The sequence below is a fragment of the Propithecus coquereli genome, unplaced genomic scaffold (genome assembly GCF_000956105.1).
Source record: "Propithecus coquereli isolate 6110/MARCELLA unplaced genomic scaffold, Pcoq_1.0 Scaffold197, whole genome shotgun sequence".
Classification (NCBI taxonomy): Eukaryota; Metazoa; Chordata; class Mammalia; order Primates; family Indriidae; genus Propithecus; species Propithecus coquereli.
In genome coordinates, this window is record NW_012144633.1 from 2,211,733 (window position 1) to 2,231,730 (window position 19,998).

Consider the following 19,998-nt stretch of genomic DNA (forward strand, 5'->3'; position numbering starts at 1 on the left):
AGCATTATTCACAATAGCTAAAATGTAGAAGTAACCCAAGTGTCCATCAACTGTTGAATTAATAAGCAAAATGTGATCTATCCATACAATGACATATTATCCACCCTTAAAAAGGAAGAAAATTCTACAATATGCTACAACATTAATGAACCTTAAGGACATTATGCTAAATGAAATAAGCCAGTCACAAAAAGATAAATGCTGCATGATTCCACTTGTATGAGGTACTTAGTCAAAATCACAGAGGCAGACAGTAGAATGATGGTTGTCAGGGGCTGGGAGAGCCACAGAGGGGCAGTTGTTGTTCAGTGGGTATAAGGTTTCAGTTTTACAAGATGAAAAGAGTTACCGAGAAAGACTTGGTGATGGCTGTGCATCATGAATGTATTTAATACCACTGAACTGTACACTTACGGAGGCACGGGGATTTGGCACCAGAGACCCAGGTTCTCACCAAGCTCTGCTGCTTATTAGCACTGGGGCCTTGGGGGTAGGTACTGGTAAATACCAGATTTTAAAAAAATGGACACCTTCTGAAGTACCCCAATTGTTCCTGCGACAGGCATAGCTGGGAACAGAGTTAGGATATCATTCACTCCCAAGATTCTAGCCAAAGCACTTGCCCTGGGCAGGATATGAAGTACATTTTCACGCACAGAGTTTATGCTCAAAAGGGTGGATGTGGCTAAGCCAAAGCCGGAGGCAAACCGGCAGCCTACAGTACTTCCAGCCTTCCTCGGCTTCTGAATGAACTCTTCCCCCAAAATCCCCATGGAAGCATTCAGTTCGCCCAGCTTCCTAGCCTCTTCAGGAAAAACAGGAAGGATAGGAAATTGTTGTCATGACCCTTCATGTCTGAAATCGTATCCCAAATGCTCTCAGGCCTTTTAATTTTGAATTTCAAAAAATATCTTACCTTTTTCATAAACAATAGATAAATTTTCTTTAAAAATGTACAGTGAATATTAAAACTTTGTTTTGATGGTGAGAGCCTATAGACTTATATTATTTTTTTCTTTTCTGTGCTTCCAAACATTTTAAAAATTAAAAAAGTCAAAAAATGGATAGACTTTATGATTTCTGGCTGAGGAAGATGTGAGACCTTGGTACTGACTTAATAAGGGAATGGGAGGACCATGCTCGTTTCAGGTACTCCACAAAGCGGTGGGGAATTGGGTCTCATCTGCCACCCTATGCACTGAAAGGTAGGCCTTGTGGTACAGGAGTTCAAGGAGAGCAGTGGATGTCGTCTGCCACCTGAGGATCCAGGAATAGGACTGCTGGTGATGGGTCCCAGGGCAGCCCTCCATTGTTTCAGCAGTCCTAGCCCTGGCTAGCATTGGCAAGCCACCATGGAAGACCCAGAGCCAGAAAGTGGAAGCTGAGGAAGTTCACATGTGAGGACGTGACAGTAAGGATCAACTAAAGGGTGCAGAAATGCCAACATCATGAGCTCGGGGACAGTGGAGTTTCTTTGCTCTGTTTCAGCACCTAACATAGCGTCGGCACATAGTAAAGGCTCAATATATGGTTACTGTATACACGAGGAAAATATGGTGAGAATCAGTGGGCATATGAACTAGCTTGGCTGGAATCCCCCTTGGGGCTTTCTCCCCTACAGAAACTCCCAGTCATTTGGAGGAACGGTTTCTCCAGCAATGGTTAGCCTGGACAAGAGAGGCAAATCCAAGTCTTCTGCAAGAAGACCAGGTTAGAAGCAGTCAAGAGCCACCTTTTTAGGTGGTAGACTCTGTGGGCTAGAATAATTTCATGCAAAAACTAGGAAATAAGGTTTCTGCTGCTCCACTGAGAAGAGGAATAAGCACCTGATGCTGACCGTCGCTCCATCCTGACACACAGAGACCAGCGCTTAGGGGCCTCTCTGGCCAGAGGGTAGTCACTCCTGGCCCTGCTTGGCAGTTCCTCTTCAAATTGATTACAAAGGATGGCTTGATTCTGGGCAAGAAGTTGATGTTCTAATGAACACTGTCATGATGTGGTTGACAGATGATGTGGCTGACAATTTCCCTCCTTGTGGGGTCTCCAAACATTTGAAGTACTTCACTATTACAAAAATTTTCCAACATAAAGCAAAGCTCAAAGACTTCTACAAAGGTGGGATACTTTTACCTATATACCCATCACCTAGATTCTATCATTAACATTTACTATCCTTGCTTTATCACATATCTATACATTTACCCATCTCCCAATCCGCCCATTAACTCATCTTAGTTTTTTGATGCATTTCAGAGTAAATTGCAGACATCAGTGCACTGTTAAATACTCCAGCATTCACATCCTTTACTAAAGTTCAGTATTTATGTACAGCTTTTGTTCTTTTGAGATAAAATCTGCCTGCAATGGCATGCAAGATCATTAGTATACATTACATGAGTTGAGTTTTGACAAATGTATAGAAGATATAGAACATTTTCATCACCCTAAGTAAGTTCCTCATGCCCCTTCCCAGTCAATTCCTACTCCATCCATAGGCAACTATTACTCTGATTTTTTTCCACCATGGGTTAATTTTGTCTGTTCCAGAACTTCTATCAATGAAATCAAAGAGTATGTGCTCTTTTGCGCATGGCTCCTTTCACTCAATAAAATGTCTTTGAGATTCATCCACGTTGTTTTGTGTATTGGTAGTTTGTGTCCTTTTGCTATTCCATTGAATGACTATATCACAGTTTATTAATCCATTCTCATATTGACAGATACTTGAATGTTTTTGCCATTATGAATAAAACTGCTATGAACATTCTTATATTTTGAGGACATATGTTTGAATTTCTTTTGGATAAATACCTAGGAGTTACTGAGTCGTAGAGTAGATAGATGGTTAGTTTTATAAGAATCTGCCAGACTTTTTTCCAAAGTGTTTACACCATTGTACATTCTCACCCATTACTGTGTAAGAGGGAAGAAAGCTTTTGCTACTTCCAAAGAGACCTGTTTATATACACGTACATTTTTCTAAGTGGAGACAGGACTGATGATATTAGGGACATGAGCATGGAACACAGGGACACCCCTTACCACCATCATCACTATGAACTTAGGCTTTAGGAGGAAGGTTAATTATGTAAGGAATCCTGAGACCAGCATGAGCTCCCGTCAGAACACAGGATACTCAACTGATAAGGGCACAGGAGGCCCTGGGCTCACTGGTAGACAAGTGTCTCCGTGGTGAGTCATGACACCTGTGCCCATGAAGCAGGTAAATAAATTCTTTGTTCTTTATTGGTAGCCCTTGAAGACAAGGATGGTCAAACAAAATAATATTATTTGAAGAAACCCAGGTCTTCTTAAAATTTAATAGTTAGGAATGCAGTATTAATGCCAAGAAGCAGCCAATTGACATCACATTTGAGCCTGTGGGTCAAGGTGTGGAGTCAAATACAGGGAGTTTTTTGGAAGATGCTACCAGTGGCTTTTCCAGGACAGAAGTGAGTTCTTTGTTTATTTTCCTCTCTAATCTAGCCCGTATGCTTAGCTGAGAAGCCTTCTTCATATCTCTTTGAATGACAATGTCTCTTGCTCAACAATTTCCTAAACACTCTTTAGATAAGAATTTTATGGGTATCCTTCATTGGGTTAGGCTTAAAATTAATAAATCTAATGGTTTTATTGCAAAGTCTTGCCTTTGCTTCCTTTTTAAGATGACACAATTTATAATATGCACATTTGCTGTCTGTCTCCTCCCTTTATGTATATAGCAAATGAGCAAACATTTGGCCATTAAACAGATGGTCATAGAGTTGGTTGAACGTTTGTTGAGTATAGCAACCCGAAAGCCTCTTATCAGAAATAGCCTAAGAATTAGCCTGGACACAGTAGACAAAGTTTGTTCAACTGGCTACCTTAGGATATGTGCTTCCAAACGCAAAGTAATTGAAGAGAAACCAGAATTACAGAATGTCAGAGCCAGGGGGAGAAATTTGGAGGTGATCCAGTACCTCCTCCTCAACTTACAAGGGAGATAGGAGGGATGGGCCTGACTCCTGTGCTCGCAGTTCAAGATTGTTGCAGTTAAGATTTTTGTTTATGATGAAGGAGAAATAAACTCTAGTATTAATACCTTAAATTTAAGCAGGGTTATTGAAAGGATGAAGAGGCATCTTGCAGAAACAAAGCATGGCTGGGGCTTGTGGGCACCAACTAGGGAAATGAGACGCTGTTAATGGCCAATGCAGCCACTGACCCTGGGTCCACGTGGTCTGTTGTCCCCTGTGGGCACCTGTTCTACTCTCTCACCCTTCCCTTAGCCTGGCGTTCTCTGTGTGTTCTCAACACATAATTGAACATGGCTGCCCCAGCCCCAGTGCAACCTGACTCTTTAGGTCATATTAAAAGGCACAAAATGAACTGGCCCTTCATAATGTACCTGTGGGAATGATAGTTGAAAATCCAATATCTTGACTCCCAGTTTAGTGCTTCCTGCTGAACTTTCTTTTCTGAATATGAGCACAGACTTTGGGAGAGTTTAACCTCAGTTTCCTCACCGGCAAGAAAGAGATAATGATAGAAACCCCTACAGGGTTTCTGTGCTGATTAAATCCATTTAAAATGTGTAGCATGAGTAGAAGGATGTCCAGCAAGCACCTCACGCCACTAGCTGCTGTTCTCCTTTTGTTCCCCCCAACCTCCCCTACATCTGCCTACCAGCCCACGCTCCACTCACCCCTGTCCTGCTGTGTGCCACGTGCAGCTGGAACGCATCCCCTGTGCCATCTTGCTTGCACGCTCCCAGTGAGGTCTGGCCAATGGAGGGTGCTTGATGGAGCCTGGAAGTGAGAGGAGGGTGAGGTCAGTATTTCTCCCCTCTTCCTCCTGCTCTGGCACTGAGTACCTGGCAATAGCTGCATCTTTCTGTTACCTCAGTGCCCTGTTCCACGGGCCCAATTCTCAGTGGGTCTCCAAGGCATTATTTCTCCTCGTTTCTTTGTTTTCCGCCAAGGTCCAGAGATATTCTCTTCACCAAGGCATTAAGAAGTGCACGGGTGAGGGGAACACCAGCATCCGTGAACAGGTCCCATGGTGCCTACCTTTGTAGGCTGGAGGTAGTGGTCAGAGACACTGCTGGGGATTTGCCCGCCCCCTCTGACCCCATGTCTGAGAATACCAGGATTCTGGAGGAGTAGGGGCCTGGTTTCATCCACACTCAGAGGGGGAGATTGTCCAAGAGTGAGGCCCACTGGGGATCACTGCAGGAGTCTGCCTACCACAATGTTATAAACATACAGTAATTCTGGCCGTTCTAGTGGAAGTGCAGTGATAGCTCATTGTGGTTTTCATTTTCATTTTCCTGACGACTAGTGGTTTTGAGCATCTTTTCATATGCTCATTGATGCCTGCATAGCTTTCTTTGTGTATTATCTGCTGAAATACATGATCCATCTTTAACTGGGTTATTTGTCAGTTATTATTGCCAAGTTACGAGAAGATTTCATATGGTCATGATATAAGTCCATTTGTACTGTGAATATTATATGTGACTTGTCTTTTCATTTTCTTGATGGAATCTTCCAATAGCAAAAGTTTTAAATTCTGATGATGTCTGCTTTACCAAACTTTTTTACCTCAAGAACTTGTCCTTTTTGTATCCAATATATAAAATTACTGCCTCATTCAAGGTCATAAAGGTTTTCTCCTTCATTTTCTTCTAGAAGTTTATAGCTTTAGCTTCTATATTTAATAAAGGAAAGAGAAGATCATTTAAAAATCGATACAATTTTTGAGAAGTGATAACACCAATCCAACAATAACAGGCTGCTATGAAAAAGAAGCAGATACCAAATATGGTTGTCAAAATAAAAAGTTGAACAGAAGCATAGAATAGTTACAGTACTAACAACCAGAACATTTATTGAGTACCTACTGTGTTCTGTTCTCAGTACCTGACAAGCTTTAATTTATTTATGCCTCAGAACAACCTTTTGAGAAAGATAGTATTATTATCTGCATTTCACAGAAGACAAAACGAAGGCATGGCAACGTTAAATACCTTCCCTCGGTCATAGAACTCTCAAGTAGCAAGAAGTGCATGGCAAAGTAGACATCACTGAATAATGAGTTAGGAAGCCGAGAGGTTAAGCTGAAGTCTTTGTCTAAAACAGTACGAAAGGGTGACATCTCCTCTCAGGAGCATAAATGATAAAGAGATTTAAAAGGAAGGCCAAGGTAAATGAGTACTGACACGAGTTCTAGAAGGAAGGAATGGAGACAGGAGGCGCACAGATAATCAAAGAAATAACCAAACACAAGAAAATCTCCCTGGCTTTTCTTTAGATACAGAGGATCTACTAAAATCTAAAAGGAAAACTTAAAACACCCCCGCACATACACACACACATAAATGTACACACAGACACACACCTAGGCACATCCTGATGAAAATTAAGAATTTTAAAGTGTTCCATTAAAAAGAGAGAGAGCAGATTATATTCAGGAAAAATAAAATAAGAATTCACAAAACTGGTACACATGAGGGATAAAAGAAGAGCAAGATTCTATTATGTTGCAGAGTTAATTGTGGGTAATATAATTGTGGATTGAATTATATGTATACATTTTTTTTTATTTTTTGAGACATAGTCTCTATTGTCACCCAGGTTGGAGTGCAGTGGTGCCATCATAGCTCACTACAACCTCAAAATCCTGGGCTCAAGGGATCCTCTCACCTCAGCCTCCTGAGTAGCTGGGACTATAGGTGCCACCACCATGTCTGGCTAATTTTTTAATTTTTTTATAGAGAGGGGTCTCACTATGCTTCCCAGGCTGGTCTCAAACTCCTGGTCTCAAGTGATCCTCCCTACTCAGCCTTCCAAAGCACTAGGATTACAGGCATGAGCCACCATGCCTGGCTTGATTACATGTTTTGTTAAATTAAGAGATTCATAAAGTGGAAGAGACACAAAGTAAAGTGTATATTAATAATCTCTTATGAAAGTTACAGATGATATCAACAGAAACTGGAAGATGTCAGGAAAATGTAAACAAAAAAATTATTGTGCAGGAAAGCTGTACTATCTCAAGGCAATTTTACAGTCCAAAAAAAACATTCTAAACCATGTAAAAGGGAAATTTGAAATAGCTAAACTTAGGGTTTTGGGGATCTAACCATTCTTTTCAGCAAGTATCAATATCTGAGAAATAACCAATTGGCACACTGTATTGTTACTGTTTATTTACATTACTTTTTCACAACTAGTCTCTGAGATCTGAGAGGTTCAGGGCCCTATGTATATAGAACAACATAAATATCTCTGAAATATATAGGAAAAAACCAAAGTGTTTTTCCTCCTCCTTGATAGTCAACATAGAATACTTCACCTCTGATCACCAAAATGTACTTGGGAATTTCTCAGTTCTCCAGCAGACACCAGCTAGGTGTCCTCTAATTCAATTCAATTCTGACACTATCTACCTGGAGACAGCATCGGATCCCCCTGGTTGAGGGCTCAGTCCCACAAGACTGCTCCCCACTTCAGATGCCAATTGCAAGCACAGGTCATAACCTGAGCTTCTGACCTACCAGCTATGCATGGGGTTTCCATGGCCCCTCCTTGGGTTTTATTAATTTGCTGGAGCAGCTCACAGAACTCAAGGAAACACTTTACTTCTGTTTATTGGTTTATTAATAAAGAATATCACAAGAAAAGCAATGAACAGCCAGATGGAAGAGATCATAGAGTGAGATATGAGAGAGGAACATGAAGCTTCCCTGCCCTCCCTGGGTGCACCTTCCTCCAGGAGCCTCTGCGTGTTCAGCCGTATGGAAGCTCATCAAACCCTGACCTCTTGGGTTTTTATGGAGACCTCATTAAGTAGGCATGATTGATTAAATCACTGGACACTGGTGATCAACTCAAGCTTCAGCTCTTCTCCCTTCCCCAGAGTGGGGCTGAAAGTCCTCCAATTATGGCAACCAACCCTCATCCTGAGGCTACCTAGGGGGCCCCAGCCAGCCACCAGTCATCTCATTAGCATACAAAAGACACTTATCATCACTCTGGAGATTAGGAGCTGTATGTCAGGAAAAGGGGACAAAGACCAAATATATAATATTAATATATTTCACAATATCACAATAACCATTTCATAATAGTGCCTGGTACTTACCGAAAACATATATATACTTACCGAATACAATGTATATCCCAACAGCACATAAGGACTTGGACTGGGGCAGTCATCAAACAAGTATTTCATTGTTTCTGCACTGCAGACTGATACCTCCATTAGGTGGCAAAAGGGTACCAGGGGAGGGACAAACCAACTGGTGGGGGCTCTTACAGGAAACCACCAGAAAAGGAGGGCTAGTCTGCTTGCTCAGACAGACACTCTGACCTGAACTGATATGGGTCAGTTATTCTCTAAAAAAATTCATAACTTAAAAGTCAATTGCATAAGACTGTTATGATTTTCTGCAGATCAATCAATAGTTTATCCAACTAGAGCACTTCCAGGGAATGAGCCAATAAATGCAGCTTTCACAAAGTCCTATGAAGTGAAAACATCTAGGGCTCAAAACTCTAGACAAAAATCTCAATTCTGATTTTCAAAAAGTAATACCAAAGCGGCGTCTGGTGACGCATATGGCAGGCAGTAGAACAGGAGTTGTTATTAGTCTTTATTAATTCTGTTGGCTACTAATTTCCCCTTTTTCATGCCATAGGCTCCTGCCTTCTCTTCCTGAGTCCCTGAGTGTGTCCTCTGCCTCTTTCCTTCTCATTTCCCTTCCACTCAGGTCCTTGAGATCCCAAAGCACAGGCTGGCCTTGATCCCAGGCTCAGCCAGGAGGGTGCTGGGGACCTTTTTGCACTCTGACAGCTCCATCCTGCTACTAGCCTCGCTGGCAATCCATCCTGGTCCAGGCTCCCTGCAGCAGGATTATAATGCCCACTGGGAGTTGGGCTTTGATTCCTACAAAATCATCTTCCCTAGGAAGCTGAACCCCAGAATCAAGACAAGCTGTGCCAGGGCCAGTGTCCTACTTCTGGATCTAGGGGTGGGGATGAAGTCCTTCCCTGAGGCCAATAGGCTCCTTCTGCCTCCACCCATTCTCCTTCGCTGAGGAGGGAAGCCTGGCGAGGATCTTTCTCTACTCAGAGACTGCAGCCCTAGGGCTTTGTGGAAGGCTCCCGGGAGTCCGACACTATGCTAATTGTAAGCGGGGTGGGGTGGGGGAGCAGGGCTCATGGGCACGTCTGGGTTTACCAAATTAAGCCCCTCAAAGCCTCCTCCAGCTTCGAGCACATCTTTTATCTCCTAACCAATGATAAGTTTAGCATTAAGTCCTGTGACTTAACTGATGAAGAAGTAGAAGAGTGACAGCCAGACATAAGAGGGAAGAGGGGCTGGAACACGCTGACTCCTGCGTCCACAGAAATATATGGAATTGTTCCTTGTATTGATCGTAATGTTACTGAACGTTCAGTACTAGTCCTTGAGGCCGAGTCGGCGAGATGAAGAACGAGGTCAAGTGGTTTGAGGAAAAGGAAAGAGAAGTTTATTAATTTGCCAGCAAATGAGGAGGGCGGCAGACTAGTGCATCAAAAGACCCCCATTCCACCTTTAAGCAGAAAAATAGGGCTTTTTAAAGGGGGGTTTTCAGTGGTTGGGCTTGGGTCTGTGTGACCAGTGTCACATGTCATGGCTTTGGGCCTGGTCGATTTTATCTTCAGAGACAATGATCTTGTGACCCTTGTCCAGACAATTCTGTTGAGCCAGCTCAACAGAAGTGGTTTAAGATAATAGAAAACAAACAGCAAAGAACATTTTCTTGCCCTTTTGATTACTGGCCTTGGGAAGGAATGTAGGTTTTAATTTCCAAAAAGGGTGGGGGGGTTTTAAAAGACAGAATCTCACTGTGCCACCCAGCCTAGAAGTGCCATGACACCAGCCTAGCTCACAGCAACCTCAGACTCCTGGGCTCAAGTGATCCTCCTGCCTCAACCTCCCGAGTAGCTAGGACTACAGGCACGTGCCACCATGCCCAGCTAATATTTTCTATTTTTAGTTGCCCGGATAATTTTTTTTTCTATTTTTAGTAGAGATGGGGTCTCACTCTTATTCAGGCTCGTCTTGAACTCCTGACATCAAGCAATCCTCCCATCTCAGCCACCCAGAGTGCTAGGATTACAGGCATGAGCCAACACACCTGGGCCAGTAAAACATTTTGTTGTCCTTTTTCAGAACTTGACCTATGTTACAATAAGAGGTTTGTGTTTAGGAAACATAATCTAACCCATATCATGTTTGAAGGACTTCTCATGGCAGGTTTTATGGACTCTCAAGCCCAGACACTGAATCTACAAAGGCTATGCAAGACAAAACTTAAACCACACCTGCAGGTCCTCAATTTACTTAGGTCATTTGAGTCTGAGTATATGTCTGGTGACTTCTCTCTGATTAAGAAACTTCCTTATCTTAACTTCAAACATTTCAATACTTTAGGCAAAGCTTCATTTCTTTAACCAACTATAAATCAAAGAATCTTTAAACCTATAACCTCTAATGACCCCCTTCAAGCTGTCCCACCTTTTTGGGCCAAACCAATGTATGCCTTCCATGTCTTGATTTATGACTTTATGTGTAATTTCTGTCTCCCTGAAATATATAAAACCAAACTGTAACCAAACCTCAGTGGGACCACTTGCTCAAGGCTTCTTGGGTATGGCTCAAAATAACCCTTTAAATTATTTTATGGAGTTTGGGTTCTTTCCCATTGACAATATAAAATGACTGACTGTCTAAATAATACACCAGAGGTGGCATTTTCAGGGAAGGGATGTGGAAACAAAAGTGGGGATGAGGAGAGCACTGTGACGGTGGCTCAAAGCAGGGCTGTAAAACAACGTCACCAGCCAGATTGCAAATTCAAACCTGGTGCCAACTGTCTTAATTGTGGACAGGTGTGTGGGCAGGAAGACAGTTAATGTGACCTTGCACAGTACTATACTGGGCATTCGAGTCTTTGCTCAGATGATACTTATAAGCAGGATACAACCCCTTGCCAAGGTAGTTTCCTTTGTTACAAAAAGGGCAGTTGTGTTCTGTATCTGCAGTGCCAAAGTGTATTTAGGGAAGAAGCTGGGGATGCTTCGTGTTGGTGCTATGATGCTGGGAATTTACTGGGCTATCGATTTGGAAACTGTGGACTCCACAGTAGTGGCTATTTAACATGTAAAACTGAAAATACGTTCTATGGAAGGCTGCTGGGTATCAAGGCTAGGTCATCCCTGACATGCTTGATCATAGTCTAATTTCTATTCAGCTTAAGGAGGAAATCTCCTGTGCTGAAGCTGAGAATCTTTGACAGATAGTGGATTACTAGATTTGGGCACGTGAAGGATGGTACTTACTATGTGAGGACTTGGTGTGTGTCAACAAAGAATGCAACAAAATCACAATCCTAAATCATGAATGTTGGCCTGAGAAGTGCAACTACTAAGGTGTTTGCAATGATAGAAAAACTGCCACTGTTTGTAAGACTGGGTCCTCCTTCCCGTGAGGAACAGGGATGTGGAGGAAGTGTTGACGATGGGTTTCTGGGAGAGAGAAAAGAGGACCTGTCCAAGCAAGCACATGTGCTTTGGAGTCTGTTTATTTGCTTCTTTCTCCTAATGTCGTCTGTGAGTGCTGTGTCATTCAGGGTAATGATAGGAAAATATCTTCAACCTACAAAGATAAGAGAACACAAAAAGACATCCCAAGCAAAAGTAAAACCAAATAAAAAAGACACTAACAAAATGCTATCCACATGCACTCAGTAACACCGGATCCTTTTTTGAATAGCTTATCCTAAAGATAATTACTTTGTTAGTCTCTTAATAGTGTCAGTGATTGCCATTTTCTTCAGGCAAAGGACAGTGAAATCTATTTAAAAAATTTGAAAGAATAACATCCAAAATAAACCAACCAAGATAGTCATTATTTACCAAGAACATATACTGTACAGTGACTCAACTAAAAGCAACCTTATGATTGAAGCAACCTCATTTTAAATGGTACTCCTGTCAGTTAGTAGTTGATCAAAGGTATTGCATGTGTGTCTGTCATTCCAATTTACTTTGGTGTTTCAATTCTTTTTAATATGATTTTCCCTTGAGTTTTCATTAGCAAATAACTTTTTCTTTTCCCTAGAATCTTACATTGTTTATCTGACCATTGGAACCTGAAAATGGTGTTTGCTATGAAGAAATTACAGTAATTCTCCAAATAGAATTGTCTGTCCCAGAACATTAGCCTCGGGGAAAATATAGACAGCTCTTCATTTCCACAGCCATCTGCTATAAATATCTCATGTATACTTCAACTTCAATTTGATCAATGAGACTTTCCAGTTCTAGTCTTCGAACAGAATGTTGACTATGAAAGACAGCAATTACAAGAGGAATCACCGAGCCAAGTATGTCACTGCTCCATCGCGACGACTCCAGGGGACTTCCGAGGAAACAATGAAACTAAGCCAAAGCGGCTGATGGGATGCACCCCGCCATGGACTCGCACCGGCCCTTACAGCTCTGTCTCCAGTAGGCGCCTCTGACATGAGCTCTTGGGATTTTGAATTGGGCAAGATCCTGATGTATTTTCTGAGGCTGGTGGCCACGACTGACTACTCCTCCCTCTAGTGGCAAAAATTAGGCAGGGTTCTCACTCCCTTCTCCTGTTCACGTCTTGAAATCTTTGCTTGGCTGGTGGATGGAAAGAAGTGTGAGTAGTGCAGCTCACTTGAAGAGTGTTCCTTCCCCTACATTCAAGGATGGGGGGAACTGTATGTATCTTTCATTGTGTTGTGATCCAGGGGCTGTGTGGGGCTCATTCCAAAAGTGTTTCTTCTTCCGCATAGAGCCCCTGTGCTCTCCAGTTAGCATGGAGCCTCTCCTCTCCTGTCCTGAACACTCGGGTGACTCTTCCCATTCCTCACCATGAAATGATTCTTGGCTTCCCACTCTTTCTGGTCAAGCCAAAAAATTGGGAATTTTGTTATAGTGTTTTATGCCAAATGCCAAATCCACATTAGACATTTGTATTTGATAGCAATGAGACACAATTATTTATTTAATGGTCAATTTGTGAACATTGAGGTGCTTTTCATTTCTCTCTCTCTCTCTTTTTTTTTTTGCTTCTAAAATAACACTATAATGAATGCCTTTATCACTTTACCTTTGTGCACTTGGCTGAATATATACATAGGCATTAATTTTTGGAGATATTATTTATTTTTGTATGTATGAGTAATCCTTTGAGACTTAATTTTCCACTTAATATTATATCGCTAAGATTGACCCTATTGTAGCATATTATAGTGGTTCATTCATTTTCACTGCTGTAAATATTCCATTGTGAGATTATACCAGTTTTTTCATCTGCTCTTTCATTGGTAAGCATTTGAGTGATTTCCATGTTTTTTCCTGCTATAAATTGTGTTGCTTTGAATATTAATGTATACATCTTCTAATAAATATCTTGGGCATGGAATTGTTGGATAACAATATATAAATATTCAACTTTAAAATATAATGTATTCTTTCAGTCACTATATTAATATTTTGAGACCTCCTTCCTAGAGCATCTTAGCCTTTATCCCAAACAACAGACTGCTCACTTTATTATTTTTTTGGAAGTAACTCACTTGTTTTAGCATCATTTATTGCCTAATACATCTTCTTTGTTTATCTGAAAGATGCTCTTTATCATCTATTAAATTCTCTGAAACTATTTCTGACCTTTCTATTCTGATCTTTGGATTTTTTCCTATTTTATCCTATATAGAGATTATATTTAATTATCCTTGCTTTAAAATATTTTTATTAGAATTGAACTAGTTAATATGTACAGAAATACTTAGAATACTTTTGTACATAAGTGCTCAATAAATATTGGCTAGTATTGTTTTAATTATTTCAGAAACAATATATGATCTAGGCACTCTCTTATAATACTTTTTCAGATATTTCATAGCTATTGTATATTTATTTTTCCATATGAATTTTAAAAATCAGCTTGTCTTGTTCTAAATTTAAAGAGATCCTATTGATATTTTTATTGAAATATCTTTATGTGGATCTACTACGCAGAAAGAAGAGTTCGATGATGCTGAGTCTTTCCATCTAAGAACATGGTATGCCTTTCCATCTATTCAAGTCTATTTTTGTGTATAACTTAGCATTTAAAATCATTCTTTCAATAGCTCTTGCACAGTTTTTGTTATGTTTTTCTCTAGATATTTGTTTTGTTTTTGCTAGTATAAGTGGAGTCTTTCTTCCTTCATACCTTGTAGTGATTCTTGTACATATACAATAGTAGTAGTATTAATAGCAATAACAGTAAAAATATACTATTTACTATGGGCAAGGCAATGCTATCTTTTACGTGTATTAATTCAATCTACACAACAAAGATAGGTATTAGTTAGGCTCTTGTTTGCAGACGGTAGAATTTACTCTAGCTACATTAAGCATAAAAAAATTTATTTTTATTTAAGGGATTTCCATAATTTATAAAATCTCCAGAAGGGCCGGAAACCCCTGTTTGGGTGCTACAGAGCCAGAAATAATAGAAGCCAAGAGAAAGGCCCAAACACAATACAGAGTGTTCCAGTGGAAACCACATTGCTTCTGTCTCATGACTCTTAGCACCTTTGCTGTCAGGGACTAGCCCCCAGAACCTCCAGGACACCCACAGTGTCCATAAGAAATGCTGGTTCCCAACATGCTGCTCCTGTCTCTCACTGCGCCTGTCCTCATGTGAGTCCACCTCACACGGTTCATCTCTTGGCAGAATCTAGACCATCTGGAACCCTCACTACAAGGGAATCTGAGAAATATCCTTTATAACTTTTCAGTCCCTGCAATATTGGAAGGCATGAAAAAAGGAGGAAAAGATAATTTGCCACAGTAGATGTTTATTTGCAGTAATATCCACTTTTTATAGAAATTTGTATTTCTCTTTCAATCTATTAATTTTTGAGGTTTATTAATAAATCTCCTAACATTTATACATTCTTACATTCCTAGAGCAAACATAACTTGTTTATGGGGATTATTTCATAACATTGCTTAATGTGGCTTAGAGATATTTTATTTAGGATATTTGCCTTAATAACCAAAATGATATTGATTTGTTGAAGTTTTTTCTCTTCTTTTACTTCATTTTTTTTACAATTCTTGAGTCCATATTGATACACTATTATCAACTAAATTCCATAGTTTATATTAGGATTTGTGTTGTACAGTTCTATGGGTTTTGACATACATCTATTGACATTTATACATATATAACACTCTTTGTGTTCTACTGTTCTATAGGTTTTGCAAATGTGTATTGACATTTATCCACCATTACTGTATCATACAGAATAGTTTTACTACCATAAAAATCCACTGTGATCCATCCATTCATCCCTTCCTCTACCTTCGAACCTTTGGAAACCACTGACCTTTCTACTGTCTCTATAGTTTTGTCTTTTCCACCATGTCACATTGTTGGAATCATACAGTATGTAGCCTTTCCCGTGGCTTCTTTCACTCACCAACATGCACTTAGGGTTTCTCCATGTCTTTTCGCGGCTTGATAACATTTCTTTGTATCACTAAATAATATCCCATTGTTTGGATGTACCACAGTTTGTTTATTCTTTACCTATTGAATGACATCTTGATTGGATTTTTTCCACATATTGGCAATTATGAATATAGCTGCTATAAGTGTTCATGTACAGGTTTTTGTGTAGATATAAGTGTTCAATTCGTTTGGGCAAATATAAAAACATGTGATTGCTGGATCATATGGTAAAACTATACTTAGTTTTGTAAGAAACTGCCAAATTGTCTTCCAAAGTGGCTGTACCATTTTGCATTCTCATCATATGTTTATTGGGCATCTGAATTTTCTCTTTTGTGAAACACCTGTGGAAGTCTTTTGCTCTTTTTTTCTGCTAGATTTTCTGCCTTTTTATTACTGATTTATCAGAGCCATTTATAGTGCCATTTGTCAGCTATAGGATTATTCAATATCTTGATCCAGTAGTCAGACAGAATCATACTTCACATAGGAGACAGAATTGTATTCTATACAAAAAAATTGGACATATACTAAAAGAGATTTGTAAAGAGCATTAGAATGAGGGAGGCAGAGAATGACATGAAACTCAGAAGCCAGAATAATTTAAAATGTTCTGTAAGATGAAAGCCACCACAAAGGTTAAGTAACAAATGATGTATTGGCAGAACTGATTTGCCATATATAAATAGTTCCAACAAATCAATAAATGCAGAGCAAATCATGAAATAGATGAATAGGCAAAAGACGTAAACAAGCAAATTTTAAAATAAAAAAAGTAGATTGCTTTTCAGCTACTAAAATAGGTTCAATCTCACTAATAATCAGAGAATGCAATTTAAAATAATGAGCTATCTTCTTTTTCTAAAGTGAGTTTAAATAAAAGAATTGGCCATTATACTCTGCTGGAAAGATTGTAGGAGCATGGGCCTGCTATAGCTGTGCTGTCTAATTTATGCTTAAATTAACTAAAATTGTAAGAAGTTTAAAATTCAGTTGCTCAGTCACATTAGGCACATTTCAAGTGTCAATAACCAGAGGTGGCTAGTGGCTAACATAGGTATTGGACTGTATTAATATTTCCATCATCACAAAAGGTTCTATTAGACAGTTCTGCTCTGTAAATAGTATGCACATGAGTACAAGAAATTTAAAGGTTTATTTGGCCCTATCAATCAATAAGAGCTACAAATTCTCTTTGACCTAACAATTTTAATTCTGGGAATTCATCGCCATGGAAATATTTTCATGGAGAAAAAAAATGTGGTTGTGTGTATTTATATACAAATATGTACATATAAATCTTTGTGAATATGTATATATTTATAAATATATACATCTTTGTAAATATATATTTATACTTACTGCCATATATTATAAATCTTATAAACAACATAAATGTAAAAATTTTAAATGACAAAACTGTATCATTCCTACGTAAGTGAAATGTTTAAGTAAACAGTTACATGCTATAGAATACTATGTATCATTTAAAGGTAATGATCTAAATCTATATAAATGACATGGAAAATTATTTATAGTATATTGTTTAGTGGGAAAAAAGCAAGTGTCAAAATAATATGAAAAGTAGGTAGCTATTATTTCTAAAAGATAACATAATTTCTGTACTTCCAAAGACATATCAAAAGATGGAGAAAGAATCAAACCTAGTAGTCCCATCTGGGGAGGGGGTGTATTGGAGAAGCACGCAGGGTTGGAGGATAAGGGAGGCTTTCATTTTCTGCTCTATATCATTCAGGGTTATTTGCATCCTTTACAATGCACATGCGTACTCTTCATAAATAAAGAGAATTGTGTCAAAGCAGGCTATTTCCACAAGGCTTAGTGTCTAACATGCAGGTGTTACTGAGGTTAGCACACAGACTGTATTGTAGCAACAAGAAATGATGAATTAGTGTCTTTCTCCAAGAAACTCTTGAACGGCCTAAAGAAAAATGGCACAGAGATGAAATTGATGATAAAATAGAATAGACCCAGGAGATGGATTCCAATTGCCCTTCTCAGTTGCTGCTGGGTGTTGCTTGAGAAAATCAAGCAGATTTGCGGACCAGGGAAACTGCAATTTCTGGTTTGCAACCTGAACTAGGACCTCAACACACTTGGTGGTACTTTCATTTTTCCCTCCTCAGCTCTCTTCTGAGTTCTCTTCTTCATCCCCTTCATCCCCTTCACCTTGTTAACAGAAAAAGTCACAAAGTTTATAAATTTAGAAAGGAGAGCTTTATTTCCCATAAAGGGTTGCAGTCTGCAGGCTGGCCATCCTGACAGGCTGGGAAGCATAGCCTCTGGCAGAGAAAGAGCAGGCATCTCGAGGGAGGGAAGGGTGGAACAGGAATTTATACCAAATGAGACAGAGAAATACACATATTACATGAAGACACTCAATGCGTAGCCTCTGTAAACCAGCAGAATCAATCCGTGGATGGTAGTTTCTTATCAGGAGAAAGTTACTAAAATCAGTCTATTGTCCAGTTAGCTGTAGTTATGGCTTGTGGAATGTGGGGCGGGCTTCAGTTAGTCAATGTCTGGCAGTCGGTGAGCTGCAATGGTTTGAATATTGCTTACCTCAAGGCCAGCACTTGTTTAGCTGCTAGAGAAAAAGAAAAAAAACCTTGTAGTGGGGCAAGATGGCCGACTAGAGACATCGGTCACCAGATCATCTCAGAAAGAAGGAAAAGTTTTAAAACAACATAGCTCACGTGTAATTCTGAGGGGAAAATGCCAGAACCTACCAGAGATTCCATGAGAAGAAGTTGCGGAGCAGAACGAGGAGCAAGATTTCGGCAGAGGTCAACCCTCAGGAAACTTGGAGCCCCGTGGAAAGGTAAGTGGGAGTTTTGTTCCTCCCTCCCTCGCATGGCTGGTAGTCAGCAGGCCCCTGAGCTGCTGGGCTGCTTCTCTACATTCACAAGCCCCAAAGCTGCAGCCACAAGTGAACTGAGAGTTTCTCGAAAACAAAGAACTGGGATGCCGGCACTCTTTGGATCATTCCTCATCACCACAGACCCGAGCTGAGGTGGCAGGCACCACAGTTTCTCCACCCATTGTGTGCTTTTGTCCTCCCCAGGGAGCTTCAGCCCTCCAGTTTTCATGTCTTGCCCACACAGACATTTCCCAACTCCAGCCCAGACTCCAGTGGCCACAGGGGCCAGTGGGTCCTGGGGGATCTGTGTGATCCCAGGGTTTGGACATTCCAGTGGGCTGCCTACCGGGAAGAGGACGAAGAGGACCAGAGTGCCTGCTCTCCTCCATTCAGACTTGCTTCCTCCCCTTCCCCTCCCCTGCCCACTGCTGTCGAGTGGAATGGGTGTCCCTAGGGACAATTGAGCCGGGGCTCTCAGGAGCACCCGCTTCCCCTCTGATGGCACATACACTATCCTGAGGCTCCCACAGAGAATGGGGCTCACATCTTTCCTCTTAAAGACCTGCAGTGGACCAAGGAGTGCTCAGAATGTGAGCTCCCTGCCTGCCATCCCTCCCCAGTGCTGCTCGCCTGGCTGCTCCAGCAGAGGATGGCATATCCCGAAGTGGAGGGACATTAAGCCTACTTGAACACTCCACAAACAACTTGGGATCAATATGCTTCTCCCTGGCATGGTCAGGAATTGAATGTGGGGGACCAGGGGACAGGTCTTCAGGCTAGATCCCATACCCCCAGGACTCAATCTTGTTGGTCAGGGGCACAGAGGGGAGATTTGTGAACTAATCTTGGAAGGCAAGGGAGCCCATGTGGGCAGAACTGACAAGAGAGTACAGTGTGGGTCTGAGCCAAAGCACACTTGTGGAGCACACTTGCCCTCACCAGAAAGCTGTCCTTCTGGTTCTGGGTAGGATTCTGGGCAGAGAAGCTCACAGCCAGTGACACAATTGCTATTTAGCTCAGCTAGTCTGGGCTGCTGCTTGTGGCCAGACACTGGAAGGAGACCTCAGGGAAGGGAAGGAGGGAGAAGAGTGAAATCCACTCGCAACAGCCAGTCTGCCAATCCCAAATGGCCCCTTTCCCATGTGCAGATTTTCTGGCTTGGTAGGGCCCCTTCAGCCCCTTCCTGGTGGCTTTTCCCAGTGGCCGGGGAGCTGACACTCAAGCCCTGCCAAGACAGTTCGTGTGTCCGCCTTTGTGGATCCTGAACCCAGGCTCCTCCCACCCAGGCCCACCTAGACCCACCCAGCTCAATCCTCCACCCACCCCCGCTGTGGTGGAGCACAAGGAGTGACCTGGAAGGTCCAGGGCCCCGCCTACTGCCTGGGGCATGTGAATGCTTCTCCTAACTGACTATAGCTGGTCATAGGTCCCAAAAAACTTATACTGCAACTGGTTCTTTCCTGCAAGCACCACCTACTGACAGGGAGGACAACTTGCACAGCCCATTACAGCATTTATTGACTCAGTTATACAGGGTTTGG